We start from the raw sequence: 21,175 nt of genomic DNA, 5'->3' as shown, positions 1-21,175 counted from the left end.
GAAAGATAATAGAAGAAAAAAGTATGAACACAGATAGAAATTCATTTAACAAAACAAACTATTGGAAATCAGATCTAGCAGGATGTAGAAAGTGGTTTTGTTATAGGGATGGCAGTGTTAGTTCAGCATTGGAAGATCCACCCCCAAAAGTCATCATTTTAACAGAGGAAAGGAAAAAGCCATATGATCCTGTCAGTAGTTGGAGAAAAAGTATTGGACTAATTTCTACAGCTGTTCATGGTAAAAGCCATCAGGAGCCTAGAGGTAGAGCAGAAACTTCTCAACAGATTAAAGACATGTACTCCATACTTCCAGCGAGAATGCTTTATATAAATGGAGAAGATACAATGCTTTCTCCTTAAGGTGGGGAACAAGGGCAGATATGTTTACTCTTTATCTGTCCATTAAACGTTGAAACCTAGCCCCCACCAAAATAGTCTGGCAATAAAATGACACAACTAGGATAGGATTAGCATGGCAGAAGCAAAATCTTTATATGTAGATGAAATGATCATCTACAGAGAAAATACAAAGAAGTCTCCAGGAGCCCCTACAACTTGTACTTGAATTTAGCAGTATTAGAAAACACAAGGTATATATAAAAATTCAGTTCTGTGTATACTTGCTATAAATGAAGAATTGGATATTGAAATTTAAAAGTTATGTAGGAGTATAAAGGACCTGGAAAAGTTAAAAACAAAAACAAAAACAGTGTTGGAAGAGATTTAGTACCTAATTTTAAGACTTCTTCTAAAGCTACAGTAATCAAGGCAGTGTTGGTGTAAGGAAAGACATATAGATCATTGGAATAAAACAGAGAATCTAGAAATAGAAAGACACATATATGGTCCACTGAGTTTTGAAAGAGTATTTAACATTAGCATTTTATAAAATATAAACTCAATTCAAGAGCCAAGGAAGAGATAATGTTTTCAGCAAATGGCACTAGAACACCTGGTATCTGTATATAAAAATTAACTTCAACCCTTTTTTTCCATACATGAAAATAACTTGAAGGGATCTATGAACCTAAATATGAAAGCCTAAAAGTATAAAATTTTAAGAAGAAATTATAAGGGAAAATATTTATGAATTCAGGGTAGGCAAGAACTACCTAGGACACAAAAAACATGATGTATAAAAGAAAAAAAATGATAAATGAGATTCCATCAAAATTTAGAACTTTAAATGACATCATTAAAATGAAAAGTAGTCCTTCAACAGACCATATTTACAATATATATAAGCTATGAGCAGAATATATAAAGAAGGCTTACAGCTCATTAATAGACAACCCAATTAAAAAGTAGACATAAGAAGATGATAAATAGCCAGTATAGCACAAGGAAAGGTGTGCAACTCTAGAATCAGAAAAATACTAATCAGTACAATAACAAGATTGAATTATACACTCATTAGGGAGATGAAGTTAAAAGTTTTAAAAGCCTTGTCATGACTTTTTCTTTTTGTTGGATTCTCCCCCTTTGTGTTTAATTTGTCACACCCAATGGATTCATTCTGCTGGGTTTCCTGGGGTTGTGATCCTCATTGTCTTTTCCTAGGGTATTGTCTAAAATTTTCTGGAGTGCTGGTTTGATATTCATGAAGTTCCTGAGGTGCTCTTTATCATGAAAGTATCTTATTTCTCCATCAATTTTGAAAGATAGTTTTGCAGGGTACATCAACCTGGGTTGGAGGCTGTTTTCCTTTAGGGCTTGAACTACATCACTCCAAGCTCTTCTTGCCTTGAGGGTTTACATTGAAAAGTCTGCTGTGATTCTGATGGGCTTTCCTTTGTATGTGATTTGTTTCTTTTCTCTCACTGCTTGTAGAATTTTGTTCTTCTGTTGGATTTCTGGAATCCTAACTATTATATGCCTATGTGTAGATTTTTTTTGATTAAGGCTAGCTGGAGTCCTATATGCCTCACTTATCTGTATGTCAAGTTCTGTTCCCCTCCTTGGGAAGTTTTCTGCCATCACTTCTGTGAAGAGTTTTTTTATGTCATCTGCACTCTCTCCTCTTTCTTCATTGACTCCAATCAGTCTTATGTTATTCTTCTTTGCATCATCTAGCAGCTGCTGGATTGATTTCTCATGTTCCCTTACAATTTTAAAGCAATTTTTCTTTTCCTCCTCACTAATTGCAAACTTATCTTCTATATCTGAAATTCTATCCTCACATTGGTTCATTCTGCTGTGCAGACTGGATAGAGTTTTTAATTTCTTGGAAATCTGTTTGTACCTGTTTTATGGATTCCATTTCTTTCCTATGTTGGGATTCCATCATGTTCCTCAGATCCTCTACTTTTTTATATATGTGCTCTCTAGATTTATTAATCATGTCTTGCACCATGAGCAAAATCTTTGCTGGTATATGAGTAATTATTTCTGATTTCATTTTTCCCAGATCCTCTTTTGTTGCCAGTTCAGAGAGTCCAGGTGGTTGAGTATCAGATTGTTCCATCTCATTTCCCTTTGGGGTTGCTGTAGGTGATCCAGACGTCTGTTTTTGAGACTTGTTTATGTGTCTTCTCAGTTCCACGGGAGGGTGTGCTTCTGGTGCCCACGCGGTTCACCTTGTCTGCCCTAGGAGCCTGGGATGGAGGTGGGGAGATTCCTTCGGGGTGCTGGGACAAGCTCACCTTCTCTGCCCTCTCCAGGGTCCTTTTTAAAATCTTCTTTTCTATTGTAGAAGTCAAAGATAATTAAATAAGTCTGTAAAATTGTCTTTCAAATGAACACAGTGCATATTATGATCAAAGATATAGAGAGGAACACATATAATAATAAAATGATCAAATAGATTATCAGAACTTTTTTGTTATATTTTATTCTAAGTTTTATGCCCTTCATAAGGCTAACATGGAACTATGCTAAGATTAAAGGGGCTTTCCTTGTAGGTACCTTCATTTAAATGTTAAGAAGTCTACGAATGCCAATTGAAAATTTAGAAAACCAAATTGCAGGTGAATTAAAATAACTTTCTTTAGCAACTGAAACAAAAGGAAGAGATTGAAAATTCATGTAATTAATTCAGACAAAAGAACCAGAATTCTAAACATAAAAAGGTCATAACTATAATGAAACTTCAAACCAAAGATGAGTAATATCTGCTGCTGCTGTGTTTTGTCTTTGATCATATAAGAGAATAGAACTCATTGAGAGTAAAACAGAATTACTTTAAAATTGTTTGACATTTTCAAAAATCTCCTTATATATTAGATAAAAACAAAAATAGAAAATCAAATTCTACCTGTGAGAAAATGAGAGGTCTATCAAATTACTTCATGTACAGAAAAAAAATTACAGCATTTTCAGTGACGAGAATAGATCAACATCCAATTAATTGTAAGATTTAGTATGACCTCCAGACATGACAAGACAGTTTCATTATTGTTGCAAACTTTATTCAAAGGTAATGAAGCAAATGAAATTTGTAAACACAGAACAAGTACCTCCAGAATTGCTACTTTACATCTTTAAATTAGAATCAAGTAAATCAGTAAATTAGAAACAAGTAAAAATCACTGAGGCTGGGAATGTAGCTCAGTGATAGAGTGCTTTCAGAACATGTCTATGGTCCCACACGACATACCCAGAATTGCGCCCGCACACACACACACACACACACGAGACTAATGACAACTATCTTTGAATAAATTCATACATCCATGATAGTCCACTGAGTTAAATGACAAGGATGGTGGAGACAGGAGGAGGTGGTAAACAGTACACACACATATATACACACAAATGTACATGTGGTATGATGGGAAAAGATGGTTAATGTTTAATTTTAAAAAATTATAATGAAAGACACATTTTCATTAATTGCTTTCAAAATCCTCTCCCTCACTTTAAACACACTTATCCTATCCTTCTTGCTACTTTCTGAAGCTCTTCTGGAAATCCTCATTCATTTCCTTAGCTATATCTTCATGGCAGCCTAAACTTCTTCAATGGATTCAAAACATTTACTTTTCGTAGTCATTGGAGAAGTCATAGTCACATTGGAGAAGAGTCAGAAGTTTAACAGTATCCCATCTGGTGAATAGGATAGATAAGGACACTTCCTAATGCCTTTACCACTTCCCTTTCTGTTGAATAACACTAGAGAGCGGATTCACAAGTTTGTTGTTATTTTGTTTTTTGTTTTGGGGTTTTTTTTTTGGTTTTCTGAGGCAGGGTCTTCCTTTGTAGTTCAGGCTGGACCCAAACTCACTATGCAGCCCAGGCTGGCCTGGAACTCGAACCTGTCCTCCTGCCTCAGCCTCTGAGTGATGCTAGGATTACAGGTGTGGGACACCACACCCAGCTCCTTGTTGGCACCTTGTAAAGACACTCAGAAATGAGGATTTTCAGAACCACTTCAAAAAGAGCCATGAATGAGTAATGGAATAAATGTGCTTGAAGGAACAAGGGTGGTCTTCTGAGGGGAATTAATGGCAAAGTGTCTTACTATATTTTTAAAATTTAAACATTCATAATCTCTCTCTCTCTCTCTCTCTCTCTCTCTCTCTCTCTCTCTCTCCTAGGAGATAGATATATATCTGTCTCCTAGGATACTCCCTCAGTCTTAGTAAGTTATACAGCTGTATAAAATAGCAAATTTTATTGTAAATTGATAGAAGCTATTGTAATAGTTACAAATGTTATTTGAACTATACCAATAAATATATTAAAAGAATATAAATTAAGCACTCAATCAAAAAACAGGTCAAGGGCTTGCTGAAAGGAGGAGCTTGAAAAGGGAAAAGGAATGAAAAAGGAATTAAAATGTGTTATGTACATGTACCAACTTTCCACAAGGAATGTAAGCATTATGTACTACACTCATATACTAATAAAAATTTATTTACTAAAAAAAAGAAAAGTGTTCTAAGACCTCCTAAAAGACTGAGGTAGTCAGACTGTTAAATAAACAAGAAACCTAAAAATTTACTTTAAAAAAAGAGAGAAAAATGAAGCTAGAAATAAATGTACTATAGAAAGGGTTAAGTATTAAAAGAAAAACTGACTAAATGAAGTATTGTACATATTAGATTTAAAGACAAATATTTATACAGACAAAAGCAAATTTTGATAATGATAAATATTAAAGTGTTGGAATAACAAGGATCTCAAAATCATTAGCAAATTTTAACAACTATATATAAACTTAATAATACAGCAAAAAAGTACATTTAAAAACCTGGTAAAATTAAAAGAAAAAATACAATTCCATAATAATAGTTGGAGACTTTTAAACATTGTATTATAAAGGGACATAATTTTTTTTTTTTTGTACCGGGAATTGAACTCAGGTCCTTGTGCTTTCGAGGCAGGCAGTGGAACCTGAGCCAGGGATTTAGCTTAGTGGTGCCGACTCCTGCCTCACAAGTGCAAGGTCCTGAGTTTGATCCCCAGTACCAATAAATAAATAAATAAATAAATAAATAAATAAATAAATAGATAGATAGATAAGTAAAATAATTGGAATAAGACTAGAGCATTCTACTAAAAGAAGATTTCACTTCAGAGTTTTATGTAGACAGATGTGAATTTTCACTTCAAATATATTAATTGATTATATCTTTCTACAACCAATCACATCATTTTAGAAGAATATTTTAATAGCAAATTTATCAGATAATGGTTTTTGTTTAGTTCTTTAGATCATTTCAGTAAATATATAGGCTATATAATTGTAAGTTTCTATAATTTTATTTTATTCAAATGTGTATTAATCAGGTAAAAGTAGAAATTTAATCAAATGTTTACCTCATATATGGAAATGATCATTCAGGCTTTAAAATTTTTCATAAATTAAATTTGACATGTAGTTTGATCTAAACTTTTTTTTGTCCAAATTCTTTATAATAAGATCCAAACAAAACATGAATATGTATTTTCAGGACCATCTTATAACTCATTTAATTAAATGATTAAATAAATGAAATTTTCGCTGTGTTTAAATGAATGTGCATGTATTTCACAGAAGTTTCAGAAAAAATGTACTTAAGTACCATTTGGCTGAGCTCTGCTACTCATTTTAGGAAAAAAGAGCACCGGTATTGTAGGCCGGAATTTCCATTCATGTCTTCCAGTGAAGTTTTTTTTTTTTAATAGTTTTCTAATTTTCCCTTACCTGTCTATGAAAAATGTCAGTTAGTGTTACTTTCAATTTCTTTCAGTTTCATAGATAGGTAGATATACTTTTGTTTTTGTATGTGTTGTTATTTTTGTAAATAAGATGAAGTATTTTGAAACTGTTCTGTAGTAAACTGCAGACATGTGAGTAATAGTTTTGATTCTAAAATATCAAAATCATCCAATAATAGATTTTATAAGTCAACAAACTAAAAATGAGATTTATTTAGTGATAAATCTATAGACACCTTCATACTTTGATAGTTAAGATCTAATGTACAGACTGAATTTTGTAATTTTCATTTGTCAGGTAATGAGAATAGGTTATTAAAACTGTGTCTATTCACATAACAAGGAAGAATCTTATATAAATGATAGAAAAAGTTCAGTCTTTTGGGAGGTTTAAAAATCATTATCTTCATATGATTTTATAAAACCAAAGTTTTTTTATCTTTTAACATATTAGGATTTCGGGTTGCAAGAATTTTTATGTAGTAGTCTCCTCCATAGCTATGGTTTTGCTTTCCAGAGTTTTGATTACCTATGATCAACTGCAGTTCAAAAACATTAATTGGTAAAATGCAGAGAAAACAATTCATAATTTTCCAATTTTGTATCATTGTCAGTAGTGGGCGGTCCTGCTCCATCTTGCCTAGGACATGAATCACCCTTTATACCTCCTTATTTAACATATCCACTTTGCATAGAATATCACCCATTGATTAGTTACTTAGTAGTTAGCTCAATGATCAAGTTGACTGTGTTGGTGTCCCAACACTTTTGTTGAGGCAAGGTTGTTGGTAGCTTAACATGCCACATTGCTCACATCATTGCCCACACTTCATTTAATCACGTAGGCATTGTATTATTTCCCATATACATAAGAGGAAGGAACTGAGTACAATAATATAAATATTTCTGATAGAGAATACATTCATATAGCTTTTGTTTTAGGGTATTAATTTAATTGTATTTTATTATTGGTTATTGTTTTAAGCTCTTATATTGCTTAATTTATAAATTAAACTTTATCATAGTACTTCTGCATTGGAATAAACATGGTATTTAGAGGTTAGTACTATTCTTGGTTTCAAAATTCTGCTAGGGTTCTGTCTTCTTATCCTCTGTAGGTAATAGAGGATATTGTATGTAGATATTGTACGTATTTTACGATAGATAGATAGTACTATAGAGAACACATTATGTTGAGTTATATAATTTAACCTGGATATTTAAATAAACTTTGATTTTATATTTGCAACTAAAATTGGTGGGTAACTATTAGTAGCAAATATGTATTTTTTCCTGAATTTATCCATTCAGATTGAAAATGTAGTGTCTAATGTTCTAAATGTTGGTATTCTAGTGGGAATGATCTCAGAAATAACAGGACTAAGTGTCAAAGTAGCAATGTATCTTATTTTTCAATGCAACATAGATTCTTGTGTGTTTTTTCATTAGTTTACTTCATTAGTTATTATAAAAATGTAACAGTTTTTGCATTATATATTAATTAAAATTTCATGAAATTTAAGAAATGAAAATCTGCTTTTATAAAATAGTTTTCTCTGTTCTCAAAAGTATTTCATTTTAAATATCTGCATCCAAATATTTGACTTTAATGTTATTTTAGTTCATCCAACTGAAACTCATTTAAATAAAACTATTTTTATCCATTGTGAAATGGGAAACTACATGTATAGACACTTTATTTCCTATGTGCTTGTTCTTCATATAATCTTTAAAAATTCATGCATAATAACAAGGGGAAAAGAAGTTCTATCTATTAAATAAAGTCATATATACCCCTGTTCATTTAAACACATGTAGATATAAATTTTATTACAGGAAGATTTAATCATAATATTCAGTATTACTTTAAAAACCATGAAAATTCAAAACCTTATCATTAGAGAACCAGAGATAGTAAATAGAAACTTCTAAAATCTAGCCTATTGATAGAATATTTGTTTACAGATTAAATCATCACCATTAAAAAGCATAAAAATGATGTACTATATAGAAAACAAACAGGATATCAGCAGATGATGTATTTAAAAAATTGTTTTTGATGTCTTTATGTATTTTTGAACAAATGTTATTTTGCTGATTGAGGACATATATTTTGCCAATTAGGGTTAATGTGGTATATAGAAAGGTGTATTTGCCAATCTTTGATTCCTTGTTGGTCCATATCCAGTATCACACATTTAGAAATAATTCTAGACTATCTAGCTAGTGACAGAATAGGGTAGAGGTCAAGAACTCCTTAGTAGAGGATAGTTAAGACAGCTGCCTTGTCACAATGTCCTTCATTGTGTGTTTCATCTTTTTTTAAAAGTGTTGTTTTGAGTTAGATTAAGACATAATTTTCTGTTGCCTAGAAGCATTTGAACTATAACTAGCTTTTGTTTCATAATGTTTAATACAGAAGGTTTGACCTTTTCGATTGTCACAAGAGGGCAAATTAGCCCATTTAGAAAATGGATATAATATATAAAGAATGGTAATGGACTAATATGGCTTAGGTCAATTAAGGTAGTTCTCCAAATGTCACTTTGTTAAACTATACTTTTCCACAATATTATTATAAAGATTATTGTTTATTTACTAGAATATTAAAATACAGTCTAAACTCCTCAAGGGCCAGGCCACTTTCAGATATATTCATGAGTATGAATGATTAAAATAAAAAAGAAATGTAAAGTCATCAACTTCATCAGCAAATGTGAAGATTGCTTCTCAAGAAACATGAAGTTTAAATTAATTCTTTCATCAAACAGTTACAATTATTCATGCACAAAAATGATACATAGCAACACAAATGGAATTATGTTTTATATTAGTGTGAACATTATTTCCACAGAAAAAATTATATTTATTTAAATTATTAAATTACAATGTTGTCACAAAAACAAGAAATGAATTTTATAATTATAACACATTTTAAGGGACATGAATGTTTTAACTCATTTTGGAATTATTTATTATTTAAATATCACTTCTATTGAAGAGTTTATTATTGAACTGAATGAAATATCATGTATCTAGGCTCATTCTGAGGTGACATATTAGTGATAATAAAGTCGAAATGATCAATAAGTAATTTACCTTTCAACTTTCTCATGAAACATGGTATTCAGTTTAATTCCAGCACTTTGGGAAGTAGAGGCAAGATAATCAAAAGTCCTGCCTGGGTAAAAGCAATTTAACAAGACCCTGTCTCAAATTAGAAAAATTAAAAGATCTAGGAATGTAACTCAATGTGAAGGTGCAAAATTCAAGCCCCAGTGCTGGAAAAAAAAAAATAAATAAAATAAATAAATAAATAAATAAATAAATAAATAACCCGAAGTATAAAATATAATAGTAAGTTCTAAAATCACTCTGCCTTTAACACATATCAAATTTGTTTATATATCATCTTTCTACCATGCCTGTAGTACTCTTATAAATCCTTGGTATACTTAAGTGAGTAAGACACTGCAAAAAATTCATGAATAGTAGAATTCTTTTTGATATATGGAATTAAATTTTACAATAGTGAACAGGTTGATGTCATAGGAAAGAAGAAAATAAATGTAGAAAAAAACCTTGTCATCCCATTAAAAATGTAAATATATATTGAATACCCTGAAACCTTAAAATAGTTTTAAAGGAAGTGGTATATTTACTAAACCACGATTGAAGAAAATAAAAATAAAATTATACAAACTAGCTAATATGTGTAATGAAATGTGTGATTTCTAAATAATCTTATAGGGATACTCCATATATCATTTTTTATAAGCATATACATATTTACAGTGCTGAAGCATTGCACTTAAGATAGTATTTTTATACATGTATCTCATAAAATGTTTGATACATCTCATTCTTTCAAGTAGATAAATGGCAAATGTTTCTTTTCTCTTTCCCTCTTTTCCTCCTCTCTCTCCTTTCTTCCTCCTCTTCCTCTTCCTCCTACTCCTCCTGTTCTTCCTCTCTCTCTTTCTCAATATTATTTCTGCATTGAAATATTTTAATTTACAGAATATTCCCCTGGGATATGGTTTGTATGTAGGTGTCCCTCAAAGCCTCATCCATTTGTAGGCAGTGCTTTAAAGAGTTGGCTGGATCTAGGGTGTATCATACTAGGATTAAAGTGTATGGAACTAAATTAGTTCATTGATTGGAGCATAGTTCTGGGTGTGGATAATGGGACTGCCCACCCTGGATGTGAGTGGCACCACCCAAAAGCGGTGCAGCCTAGATGAGATAAAAGGGAAATGGAGGATGGCTTTGCTGCTCGTTCTGCTGCTGCTTGCTGCTTTCTGCCTGCCTTGCTGTAGACTGTTTCTCCTCTGCCCATGTCCCTCTGCCATGGTACCCTGCCTTGTTCCCAGCTAATTGTGGATTGAAACCTCTACAAAAAAATAAACCTTTCCTCCTTTAACTTGGGGATGTCAGATATTTTGTTTCAGCAATGGGATAACTAACTAAAACACCCTGCAAGTTTAATTAATGTACCTAAAATATAATATTTATTATATTGTTATGGTATTTCATGTATTTTGTGGTTTTTTATGTGTGCTTTCTTCATCCCCATCACTACAGCTCAGAGAAAGGCTGCATGTCCTGTGATACTAATTTGACCCCATAGAGAAATTATGTGTACCTGACTTTCATAACTAATATAGCTGAAACTGATAGTATTCTTTTTTTAAAAAATTTGAGACAAGGTCTTGCTAAATTGCTCTTAGCCAACATTGGCTGGAACTTTTGATCTTCCTGCCTGTACTTATCAGACCACTCGGATTACAAGGACATCAAATATAATGCGATGTTTCATGTGAAAACCTGAAGTGTCAATTTGGCTAGACTATGGTGACCAGCTATTTGGTCCAAAGTTAATCTACATATTGCAGTGACAGTACTTTAAATATGTTTAATATTTATAATTTTTAATGTGTGAATGTTATTTATATAATTTCAAGCAAAGAAAGTCATTCTCCATAGTGTGATAGGTCATCAACCTATTATTTCATTTAACAATGAAATGAGGAACAATTTCTGCCTCAAGAATTTAATGTAGAAATTCTATTAGTTTCAACTCTTCTGCTTTGTGGAATTCAGACTTAAGGCTACATTATTAATGCTTCCTGAATTCATAGTGCTCACCTACCTTCCGCCGCTCCCACAAATTCAGAACTTCATTTCTTAAAATCCAGCTCTCTGCTTTTTTCTCTCATTACACACACACACACACACAAGCACACACACACAGACATACACACACAAGAGGGGGGAAAAATGTAAGTCCTGGTCCTACTATTTAATTGGTGACTTGACTTACATTCAACCAATATTTATGCCTCATTTTCACTTTTGAACAATATTATTTTCAGTATTAATAAAACCAAGTGATGTCTTGCTATGGTTTAAATAGCTATCCCTTTCTAAACTCATGCTGAAATTTAGTTGTCATTATAACACTGTTAGAAGGTGATTAGGCCATGAAGACTGCCCTAATGTTGGAATTGGTGCTATTGCAAAGGGGTGATTTTTTCCCCCTTTCCCTCTTTCTCTTCCTCTAACCTTCTACCAAGAGATAACACAGCAAAGTTTCACCAGATGTCAGCACCTTGATATTGTCTCATCCTCCAGATCTATAAGGCAATAAATTCTGTTTATTGTAGACTTGCTAGATTTGGTTATTGTGTTAAGTATCTCAAAACTGACATGTCCTGAACATAATGTCTATTTCTTAAAATTGCTCTGAAATTTTAATTTTAATATTATTTTTATATTGATGCTGCAGATAGAGTACAACAAAAGCATAGAAACCTAGTAAATATATATTTTTGAAAATTACCATTGTTTCCTAGCTGAATCTCAAGAGAATACAGACATCAAATAACATTAGTATTCATATTTTCCATTAATGTGCAGTCCAAGTTGGGTAATAGACAATAGACATTTGAAAGAGTTATGAAAATAAATAACCTCTTAATTGTTGATTCTAGAATGCAAAACTAGTAGAGAAACTATTTTTTCCAATAGAGGACATTCTTGGTACTGGGGATTGAACTTGATACTTAAACAGTGATTAGATAATGGAGTAGAAAATTCCAGTTCTTTCTGATCAAATATTTTCTAAAATCATAGTTATTAAAAATATTTTTAAAGTTTTCCAAATTTATTTGATGTCTATTAATTTGAATTTTGATCTTCCTTCAATCCTTGGTGCCATATTAATTTATTTTACTCTTTCTAATAATTTGGCTATAGTAAGAGATCTGATACTTTGGTTATGATAAGAGATTGAGTTACTTTTAAATTATTTCTTTTTACCTGGAAAAATTAATTTTCTTATGCTCTGTTTAGTAATGTTAAAGTATCACTAAATGAAGGTTAGAAATAAGTATCATTTCTAAAATTAGTCTGAACTTGATAATTTAGTTTAATGCAATGTTTTTGAGGGACAAAAATATAAGAGGAGGTTGTTCTGATTCTACTGCAACAGATGGGCCACTCTTACGGTGTACTGCAGAGTTGTAAATCACTTTATGGCTCTTCTCTAACATTAGAACATGTCTTATTGGGCAAATGATAGAATTTCTTAAATGACATGAATTACTATTATTTTTTTTGCTTGCCTGGTCATAAGTCAGTAAGAATAAGAATAGTATTTGCTATAGGTTTAATTAGGGTAGGTGTAATTTATAGATGATTATTTTATGTTTAGGTTTTAAGACCAGAGTGAGCCTATTTTGGGTATCCAAGCAAGCACCTAGGCTGTTCTCATCGGAGGAGGAGCGTGGGGCCTCGCTGTCACTGGGAATGGCTGCTGTTTCATCAGGGGATCTCTGATCTTTACCTTTTAACACAGAAAGCTATGCTATAATTTTTGAATTGTACTTTACAATGGGGGCACCTCCCAGGTGAGGAAGATGCTCACTTACTGCAGTTCTTTCACAACTATCCAGCCTTTCCACAGCGGCAGCAGACATCTGACCTCTCATTTTCCCTCTTTTTTGGTAGAGTCTTGGGGTCTTTGGGGAAGGAAAGGTTCTGTTTTCTAATGCTAAGGCAATGAACTAGGCCTATTCTTGTGCCTGTCCTCATCTCTCATAGGCCTTGGCATATGCTGCTACTTTGTGTCTATTTTGGAAAACCCCAAAGTCCAAGTTTAAAAGTTCAGTGATAGCAGTCTGAGGACCAATAGCTTGATTCTGGGGCTTTTTACAAATATGTGGGGCAGACTGGCTAATAAAATATGTTTTCAATAAGTTGTCCTGCCTGTGAGTTGGGCTCAACATTATTATATTTACAGGGGGTCTCCATTAAGTACCCCAGAAATAAAGTAAGAGTTTTCTTTCCCTTGTTTTGGGTGATTTCCTTGATCTTTTCCTAACTGAGTGGTTTACTTGTGCATTTTCTCATCCCCAATTAATTGAGTAATTACTTCATGATGTTTCTTGTGGTTCTCATTTCCAATCTGATATTGCCAAACAGGGTTCCCCACAGGCACTGCAACTGTATCCACATCTTTGTCATTATTTCAGTCATGCATTTCATTGGTCTTAGTCTGTGGTGCTACCCATATATGGGCTTTTTCTTCAGGGGTGCAGAGAGTAGAAAAGAATACATGAAGATCTGTAAGATCATAAGTTATCGTCAAGGTCTAAAACTCATCTATGAATCCATTTGGGTGCCCTGAGAACGTTCTCAGCTTTTGGTTAGTCTGGAACAGGTCACCCATGGAGAAGGGGGCATGTATTCCTATAACACCCTGCCACTGACCCTCTCTTGGCTTCTCGAAGCGGCCACATATTAACTTTTAAATCACTAGGATAATAAGAATTGCTGCTTCCTGTCACATCAGCAGTGCTGGATTCTGTTGGTAAGGGGGATAGATAAGTTGATAAGGAGGTGGGATGCAGGAAGTGGCCCTGGGAGAGGATGGGCTAGAGCCAGTAGCTGAGATAGATTCCAACCCTCAGGGGACTCTGGAGCCTGGGCTGGTTCTGCTGCTGGTGCCATGGACATCTGGGCTGTTCTACTTAGAGCACCCAAGAGTTCAATTTTCATATGGTCTGGTTGTTTAATGGGTCCTATTGGCACATGAGCATAAGAGGTTGTTCAAGACCGATGTAATTTGGGGTCTTGATATACGGCCATATAAAACCTGGACATATGGAGTTTCTGTCATTTTTCCCTCCCTCCTACAGAGTAAATCAAGTTGGAATATTGTTTTAAAATTTAGGGTTCCATTTAGAGGTCACAGCTGCCCACTTTCTAACTTATATTGACCCCATACTGAGTTGTAAAGGAAATAATATTTTTATCTTTAGATCCTGTTTTATTTATTTTTAAAAATTAATTTTATTGGTATAAATTAAATATATGCACAATGATCACATTCATCAAAGGTAGTTTGTATCTGTACATAATATAGCTTGGTTCCTCTTTTTTGCCCATTCCCCCTCTCTCCCGTCAACCTCCCCTGCCACCTTATTTACAAAAGCTTTATTTCCATTTTTTCCTGCTTTTACCAATTTCTTTTTTCCACTCCCTCAAAAATCTTCTGTTTTAAATTGGTCCTAATTTTGTAAAACATAAGGTACAGGTGATGTTTCAGGGACATATGTTGAGTTGCCCATACTCTGGAAAGGTGCACTGTATACCTTCAAGACTTCTTTTTTCTACTTCTGGAAAAAAAGATAAAGAGGAAAAACAAAAGAAAAAGATGTTTAGGTCTCCAAGGTCAGGTTGTGTGAGCTGTCTGCCTCAAACTGGGCTCCTGCTGTACAGTGGTGGTAGCTTAAATCATATCAGGCCACATGTGCAACCCACCCAGGCTGGATCATGTTGGATATACAGCCTGACCCATTTTCCAGTTCTTCCTGGGAGGACAGCTCTGCCCTATTACTCCAGAGTCAGAACCACCCTCTATTAGCAGCTCTGCTCTGTTTTCTGTCTAGTCCAGGCATCCCAGCTACTCATTCAGAAAACTGTTGCTCATGTCCAGAACAAGTGTCCTTATTCCTAGCACAAAGCTATTTTTAAACTTTTTTAACTGATCAAGAAAGTCAAAAAGGGATTTATACACAAGAGCTGGGATTTACTCAAAAAACTTCCCCAAAGATAGACTTGGAGAGAAGGGAAAGGAAGGAGATTGGGAAATAAAGTATACAACTGGTCTCCTTCTCAGTTCAAGTCTATAGACTTTACTAGGTCCATGGATAGCATCTGCTGCCACCTAAATGACCACTTGAATGTACATGGCTGAGGATATGCTTGCAGCATCCCAAAAATGGGATCTGTGTTAAGTAATCTTATGCATTTTGGTTTGGAGAGGAGGGAGGGGTCAAAGGAATTTAGATTACCTCCCTGAGGCTAAAGTGTTTAGGACCCTTAAGTATGTATGGTTTTGGAGATTGCTTTCTCCTGTGTGAACTGGAGACCAGTTTTCCACTGTTTCTCTGGATTGGAGTTGCATGAGAAACATTCCTCAAGACACTGGGTAGGACCCTTCATTTCTATTTTGTGTCCTCCTGGATGAGCAAGATTTTCAGTCCCATCTAACCCAAGGACAGAATGTGAAGCTAAGCTAAAGGAATACCTAGTGAGGCCACTACACATCCTGGTTTGTTCCCCTGTCACCTGTTCCCATTTCTGCTTTGACAGAGCAAGTGGCTGTCCTCTTCAGTGCTTTTATGTACAAACACTCCTTTCCTAGGGGCTTAAGAGACTCTAACTGCTGGAAAGGAAAAAGACTCTAAGGGTGCAAAAGTTTGAAGACAGAGAGAGGGAAAATAGAAGGCAGAGGGAAAAAAAAAATGAACTATGCTGCAAAGGAAAAGGAGTTGAGAGAAGTGGAGAAAAAGAATAACGAAAAGCTTTTTGGTTAGATTTAGCAAAATTGCCCTGACAATGTCTCTTTAAAACCTGCCCTTGGCTTGCCAAAAGAAAATGTCACCAGGCCTGGTCTGAGAATTTCCTAAATTTAATCCAGCCCACTGCAGCAGACTTACTGACTCTTGTTGCAGAAAATGAATTTTTAGAATGCACCAGAAAGATACATGAGTAGGGTTTATTAGGCAAAGACAGACAGTACAGTACACACTCAAGAGGGAAGTGCAGGCGTTCAGGGAAATGAGTTGCAGTACATTTTGGAACTGAATAGATTTATACTTTTCTTGTGGAGGTAGAGAACTAAGGGAAAAGTGCTCCCCAAAGGGTACTGGCCTTTTAGCAGGCATATTTTGTTTTTTGATTTCTTTAATAAATAGGTGATTTAAACATTCTCTGGATTCATTCCACCTTTTGATTACTTTCTTAATTGGGCCAATTTATGGCCTTCTAGTGAATGGTCTGGTAGGGAAGGAGTATAAATCTGGCAAACAACTGTTGACACCAGTAGAGTCCTTATCTCAGGGCTAGGCTCCTATACCTTACTTTCTTAATTGAACCAATTTATGGCCTTGGGTAACTTTAGTTGTGTCCTGGAAGTTGAAATCTTTTTATAAAGTACAAGTTATTATTTACTTGTCTCCTTTCTGGCTATCTTTTATTTTTTCCTCTTACCTCAAAATGATAACTATCTTTCACCTTTATAATTATTAATTATCTACTGCATTTGTTCTTTGTTCTAGCCCACCCAAATTGCTCTGCTTTCTATGGTCTTAAACATTTTATGTGGTTCAACATTGTCTGCATTTTAGTGTATCAATTATAATTCTTTGTAAAATACTTAGTTATGAAACCCTACAATACATTTAATTTTGGAAACTTATTCACTCATCTTAGTTCTCCTTTAGACAAATCCATCAATCATTTGTAATGCAGTACAGAATAATCCCTATTCTTTCCCATTCCTTCTGATATCACTGCAATTAATTTTACTCATCCATATACCATAGTGACCTAATATATTCTTGTTATTATTTCTTAAAACAAATATTTATCATTTAGATCATTTTTCAAAAGAAAAATATTTACCTTCATATATTCTTCTATATCATTTCTCTTGTAGGCAGACATTTTTTGCCTTTATCTTTTTCCTTTTTCTTTTTCAAACTTCTTTTCACATTTCATTTAGGGCAATTATTTTCAGGGCAATTTCTTTCAGTTTTTTAAGAAATTTTTTTAAAGTGTATTTTTGAAGGATAATTTTACTAGAGAAATCCCAGTTGGTAGATTTTTTTAGCCTAATAAATATTTTCATCCATTTTTTTCTTGTGTTTATTCTTCTGAGAGATCCATACAAATTCTATAGTTAGAGTGATTCTCTCTCCTCTTTAGTTTTAACATTTTCTCTTTTCCTTGCTTTTCTGTTTGTATAACCATAGCGTTGTTTGGCTATGTGTTTGAATTTTTAATATTTATAAATTCTGATATTCATCGATCTTCCTAATGTTATGGCTCAATATCAATCATTAGTTTGGAAACATATTAGTAATTGCTAGTATTTTCTTCCATACTAATCTCTTTTCTGTTTCTTTGATTTTAAAATTATACATGTAATATGACTTTTTAAATTGTGTGACTATTCTTGGATGCTTCCTTACTTTCGTTTTCTTCCATCATTTTATGGGAAGTTTTTATTGACTGCTTTAGTTTAGGTCTAAAATGGCCCTAAAGCCTCATGAGCTTGGAAGATGATTGGATTATGGTGGTGACATAGTTGGCTTGCTGTCAGGAGGTGGGTTTGTTCAGAGGAGATGGATAAGGCCTGACTGGTTTATCTCCCTAGTGGTAAGGCCTGAACTGGTTTATCTCCCTACTCAACTCCTTCCTTCTCTCTCTGCTTCTCAGGTACCATGAGGTGAACAACTTTTCCTCTGCCAAGCCCATCTGCCATGTCATCTGCTTTGGAGCCACCTTACTATGGGCTGTAACCATGATTCAAAATAAACCTTTTCCACTTTAAGTCACACATGATGGATATTGTGTCCTAGTGATAAGAAAAGTGACTAAGACATTAATTAGTTTTCTAGCTCATTGACTATTCCCTTTATCAGGTTGGGTCTATTGATGTATTCTTAAAAGGCATTATTGATTTCTAAGAATCACAAGTTCTAGCATTATTGTTTTAGGCCTCAGTCTTCATTACCCATCAATTCTTACATGATGTATACTTTTCTCATTAAGACCTTTGATATAATAATCTTAGTTATTTTAAATTCATTTAAATTCCTAAATATTTGCTACAGGAGCATATAAATTTGGTCTGACACTTGGTTTTCATCTCATCAGATTTTGTTTTAGCTTCCATTTTGATATGCTTTGTGATTAAAGGTCATATGTGTCTTACTGAATAAAAACTGAAATCAGTAGACCTTGGATTTAAGTAAGTGTTAATTTTAAGTTTAAGTTGTGTTTAATCTTTGTAATAGCTATAGGTTCAACAGGCTTCAATGAATTTTAATGAATGTTTTTGCTTTCCCTCTTGTTTTCCCCCAAGTACTTCTCAAAAATTTCTGTGGCTTGTAATTTCTTTAGCTATCATAATACTAGTGTTCTGCTTTTATGCTGCTAAAATATGGGCCACAGGGAGCAATATATCATCCTTCAAGTTAATCTCAGTATTCCAGTGGGACTGAGTCACAACTCAATGACATTCATATGTGTTTTTCAGGGTTATACGTTTTAATCCTTTTGTCCTATATTCTTATCTTGCATGGCAGAGTTCCCAATACCCTTAACATCTTGACTCTTATTTATTGTATTTTATTTTTACTTCTGTTTTTCTCAGAATGTTTTCCACAAAATTCTTGCTTCTGCTTGTTTCAAAGAGACAATTTTCATTACACACAATTTTCTGTTGAAGCCAAAAAGCCAATGCGACAGTTTTGGAGATGGGGCCTAATAAAAGATGTTTATGTCAATGAGTTGATGCCATTGGAAAAAGGAATTCATTCCCTTATTTTTCTGCTGTCCTGTCATATTATATAAAGACATAGTGTTGCTCTTCAGTGGGGGAAGCTTTTCGAAAGAATACCTTGCTGGTGTCTTGATCTTGGATTTCCCATCTTCCAGGCTGTGAAAAACATTTATGTTCTTTTTCAATTTCCCAGTGATAGATATTCTGCTATTGCAATTTGAAATAGACTAATACAGATCTTTACATGACTCAGGAAAGTTGGACTTGACATAAGTCCAATGAATGTTCTTTTATTTCAATGACAAAAAAATAAAACTTTGGTAAATTCCCTTCCCTAGAAAGAGAACTTTGTTATGGATAATTTCTTGACATATTTAATATTGATTTGTTTCTCTTCTTGTGCAATAAACTCAAGGTAAAATTTCTTGGAGCTTCAGTGTTGGAAAATGATAGAATTTCCACAGACCAAGCCCAGTGGATTGTGATTCCATCCCCAAACCAAGACCACTGTCTACAGAAGTTTCTCATTTTCAAACTATTCTGTACTCTACTCCAGAAATCTGTCAAAATTACTCCTTAAATGTTCTAACAGTTTATGTAACTAGCAATTTCTACTGCATGTAAATGGGTATTTCATGGGATACTCTGAACATGACAGCTTCTACTTGTTTCAAAGTGACAGTTTTCACTAAACACAATTCTATGATGAAGACAAAAAGCTATTGATTTTCAGTTCACATGCTTTTTTTAATAATGGCCACATCTAAATGTTTTATACATCAAAAGTGAAGCCAAAAGTCAAAAAACAATCTATGAAGAGAATCATGGGAGAAATACTTTGTTATATAATTCACTAATGCTATTAAACTTTAGCATTGAACCTTTGCAAGTAAATAAAAGCTTTTCATGGGAGGGTGTAATCTAAGTGACAAAGAAGATGTTTCAAGAAATCAGTTCCTTAGCACCACAACAATAATAAACAAAAATCTTATTTTACAGAAACTATTACAACATAAGAAATAGGACTTACAGGAGCATAAGCCATGAGAAAAGTAATTTGTTAGATATAAAATATTACAAAATTAAAAACTCTAAACAATAAACCCTTAACGTGCACACATTATTCCTAGCACAAGAACATAAAATAAAATCTGAGAATAATAGGGCAGTGGAAAAGAAAACTGAGAGCATGATCTTGAGGATAACATATGACCTCTGGGTTTGTCCTCTCATGCTCTTTCCCTGCTCTCTCCTTTCTGGCACCATGAGTTGAGCAGATTTCCTCTCCCACATGCTTATACCATGATTTAAGGGCTAGAGCCAGAAATATGCTGAACTTGCCTAAAAATGTGAGCCAAAATAAATCCCTCCATTAATTTGTGGCTGTTAGGTATTTTTTCTCCTAGCAATGAGAGGGCTATTACAAAAAGTCATTGACCTTCTTAGAATCTAGATATTTGCTTCTCTTCCCAAATTTGAGGATGTTTATAGCTATTACTTAATTAAATAGCTTTCCCATTTCTTCATCCTCTGAAATTTCCATAATGAAACTATTTTGTTGTTTAATGGTGTCCAAAGTCTCATATACTCGCTTAGTTGCTTTTCTTGTTGTTGAGATACATTATTTTCTATCATGGCTTTTAGAAGTTTCAAGGTGGAAAGGTCACAGTGGAAGACATAGAGGAGGAAAGTTATCCAACCCATGGTAACCAAGAAGCAAGGGGTGGAAGGAAGAGTGAGGAAGGGAAATATAATCTTTTATATTCAGCCTCAAATCTGGATGAGTAAGATCTTTTATTTATCTTTAATTCAACAAAAAAATGTTTATTCAATGGCCTAATAGATTATTGTCATTGTGATAACTATTAAGAGAGAAACATGTTGAAACAGCACATGTGCTGTTCAGGAATAAAAAATCTTATTTTATAAATTATTAGCAGAGTCTCATTTAATCATCATGGATTTTACTTTGATTTTTATTAGGTTGTCTTGTGCATTATTTCGCATTGTTTACATGAAGGACTATTATAATGGGGTTATGTAAGATGATGTCTTGTAGTGATAATAAAATAAATGACTTTGGCTTTAACATTTTATACTTTACTGTATTTTAACAATATATAACACATTTTTTTTCTTTCCATGGAAATATTTTTCAAGTTAAGTAGTATTG

The sequence above is a fragment of the Heterocephalus glaber genome, unplaced genomic scaffold, assembly GCF_053883595.1.
Source record: "Heterocephalus glaber isolate CG9 unplaced genomic scaffold, H.glaber_assembly_v1.0 deba00001442, whole genome shotgun sequence".
Classification (NCBI taxonomy): domain Eukaryota; kingdom Metazoa; phylum Chordata; class Mammalia; order Rodentia; family Bathyergidae; genus Heterocephalus; species Heterocephalus glaber.
The sequence above is the reverse complement of the archived record's forward strand: the minus strand, read 5'-3'. Positions refer to the sequence as shown.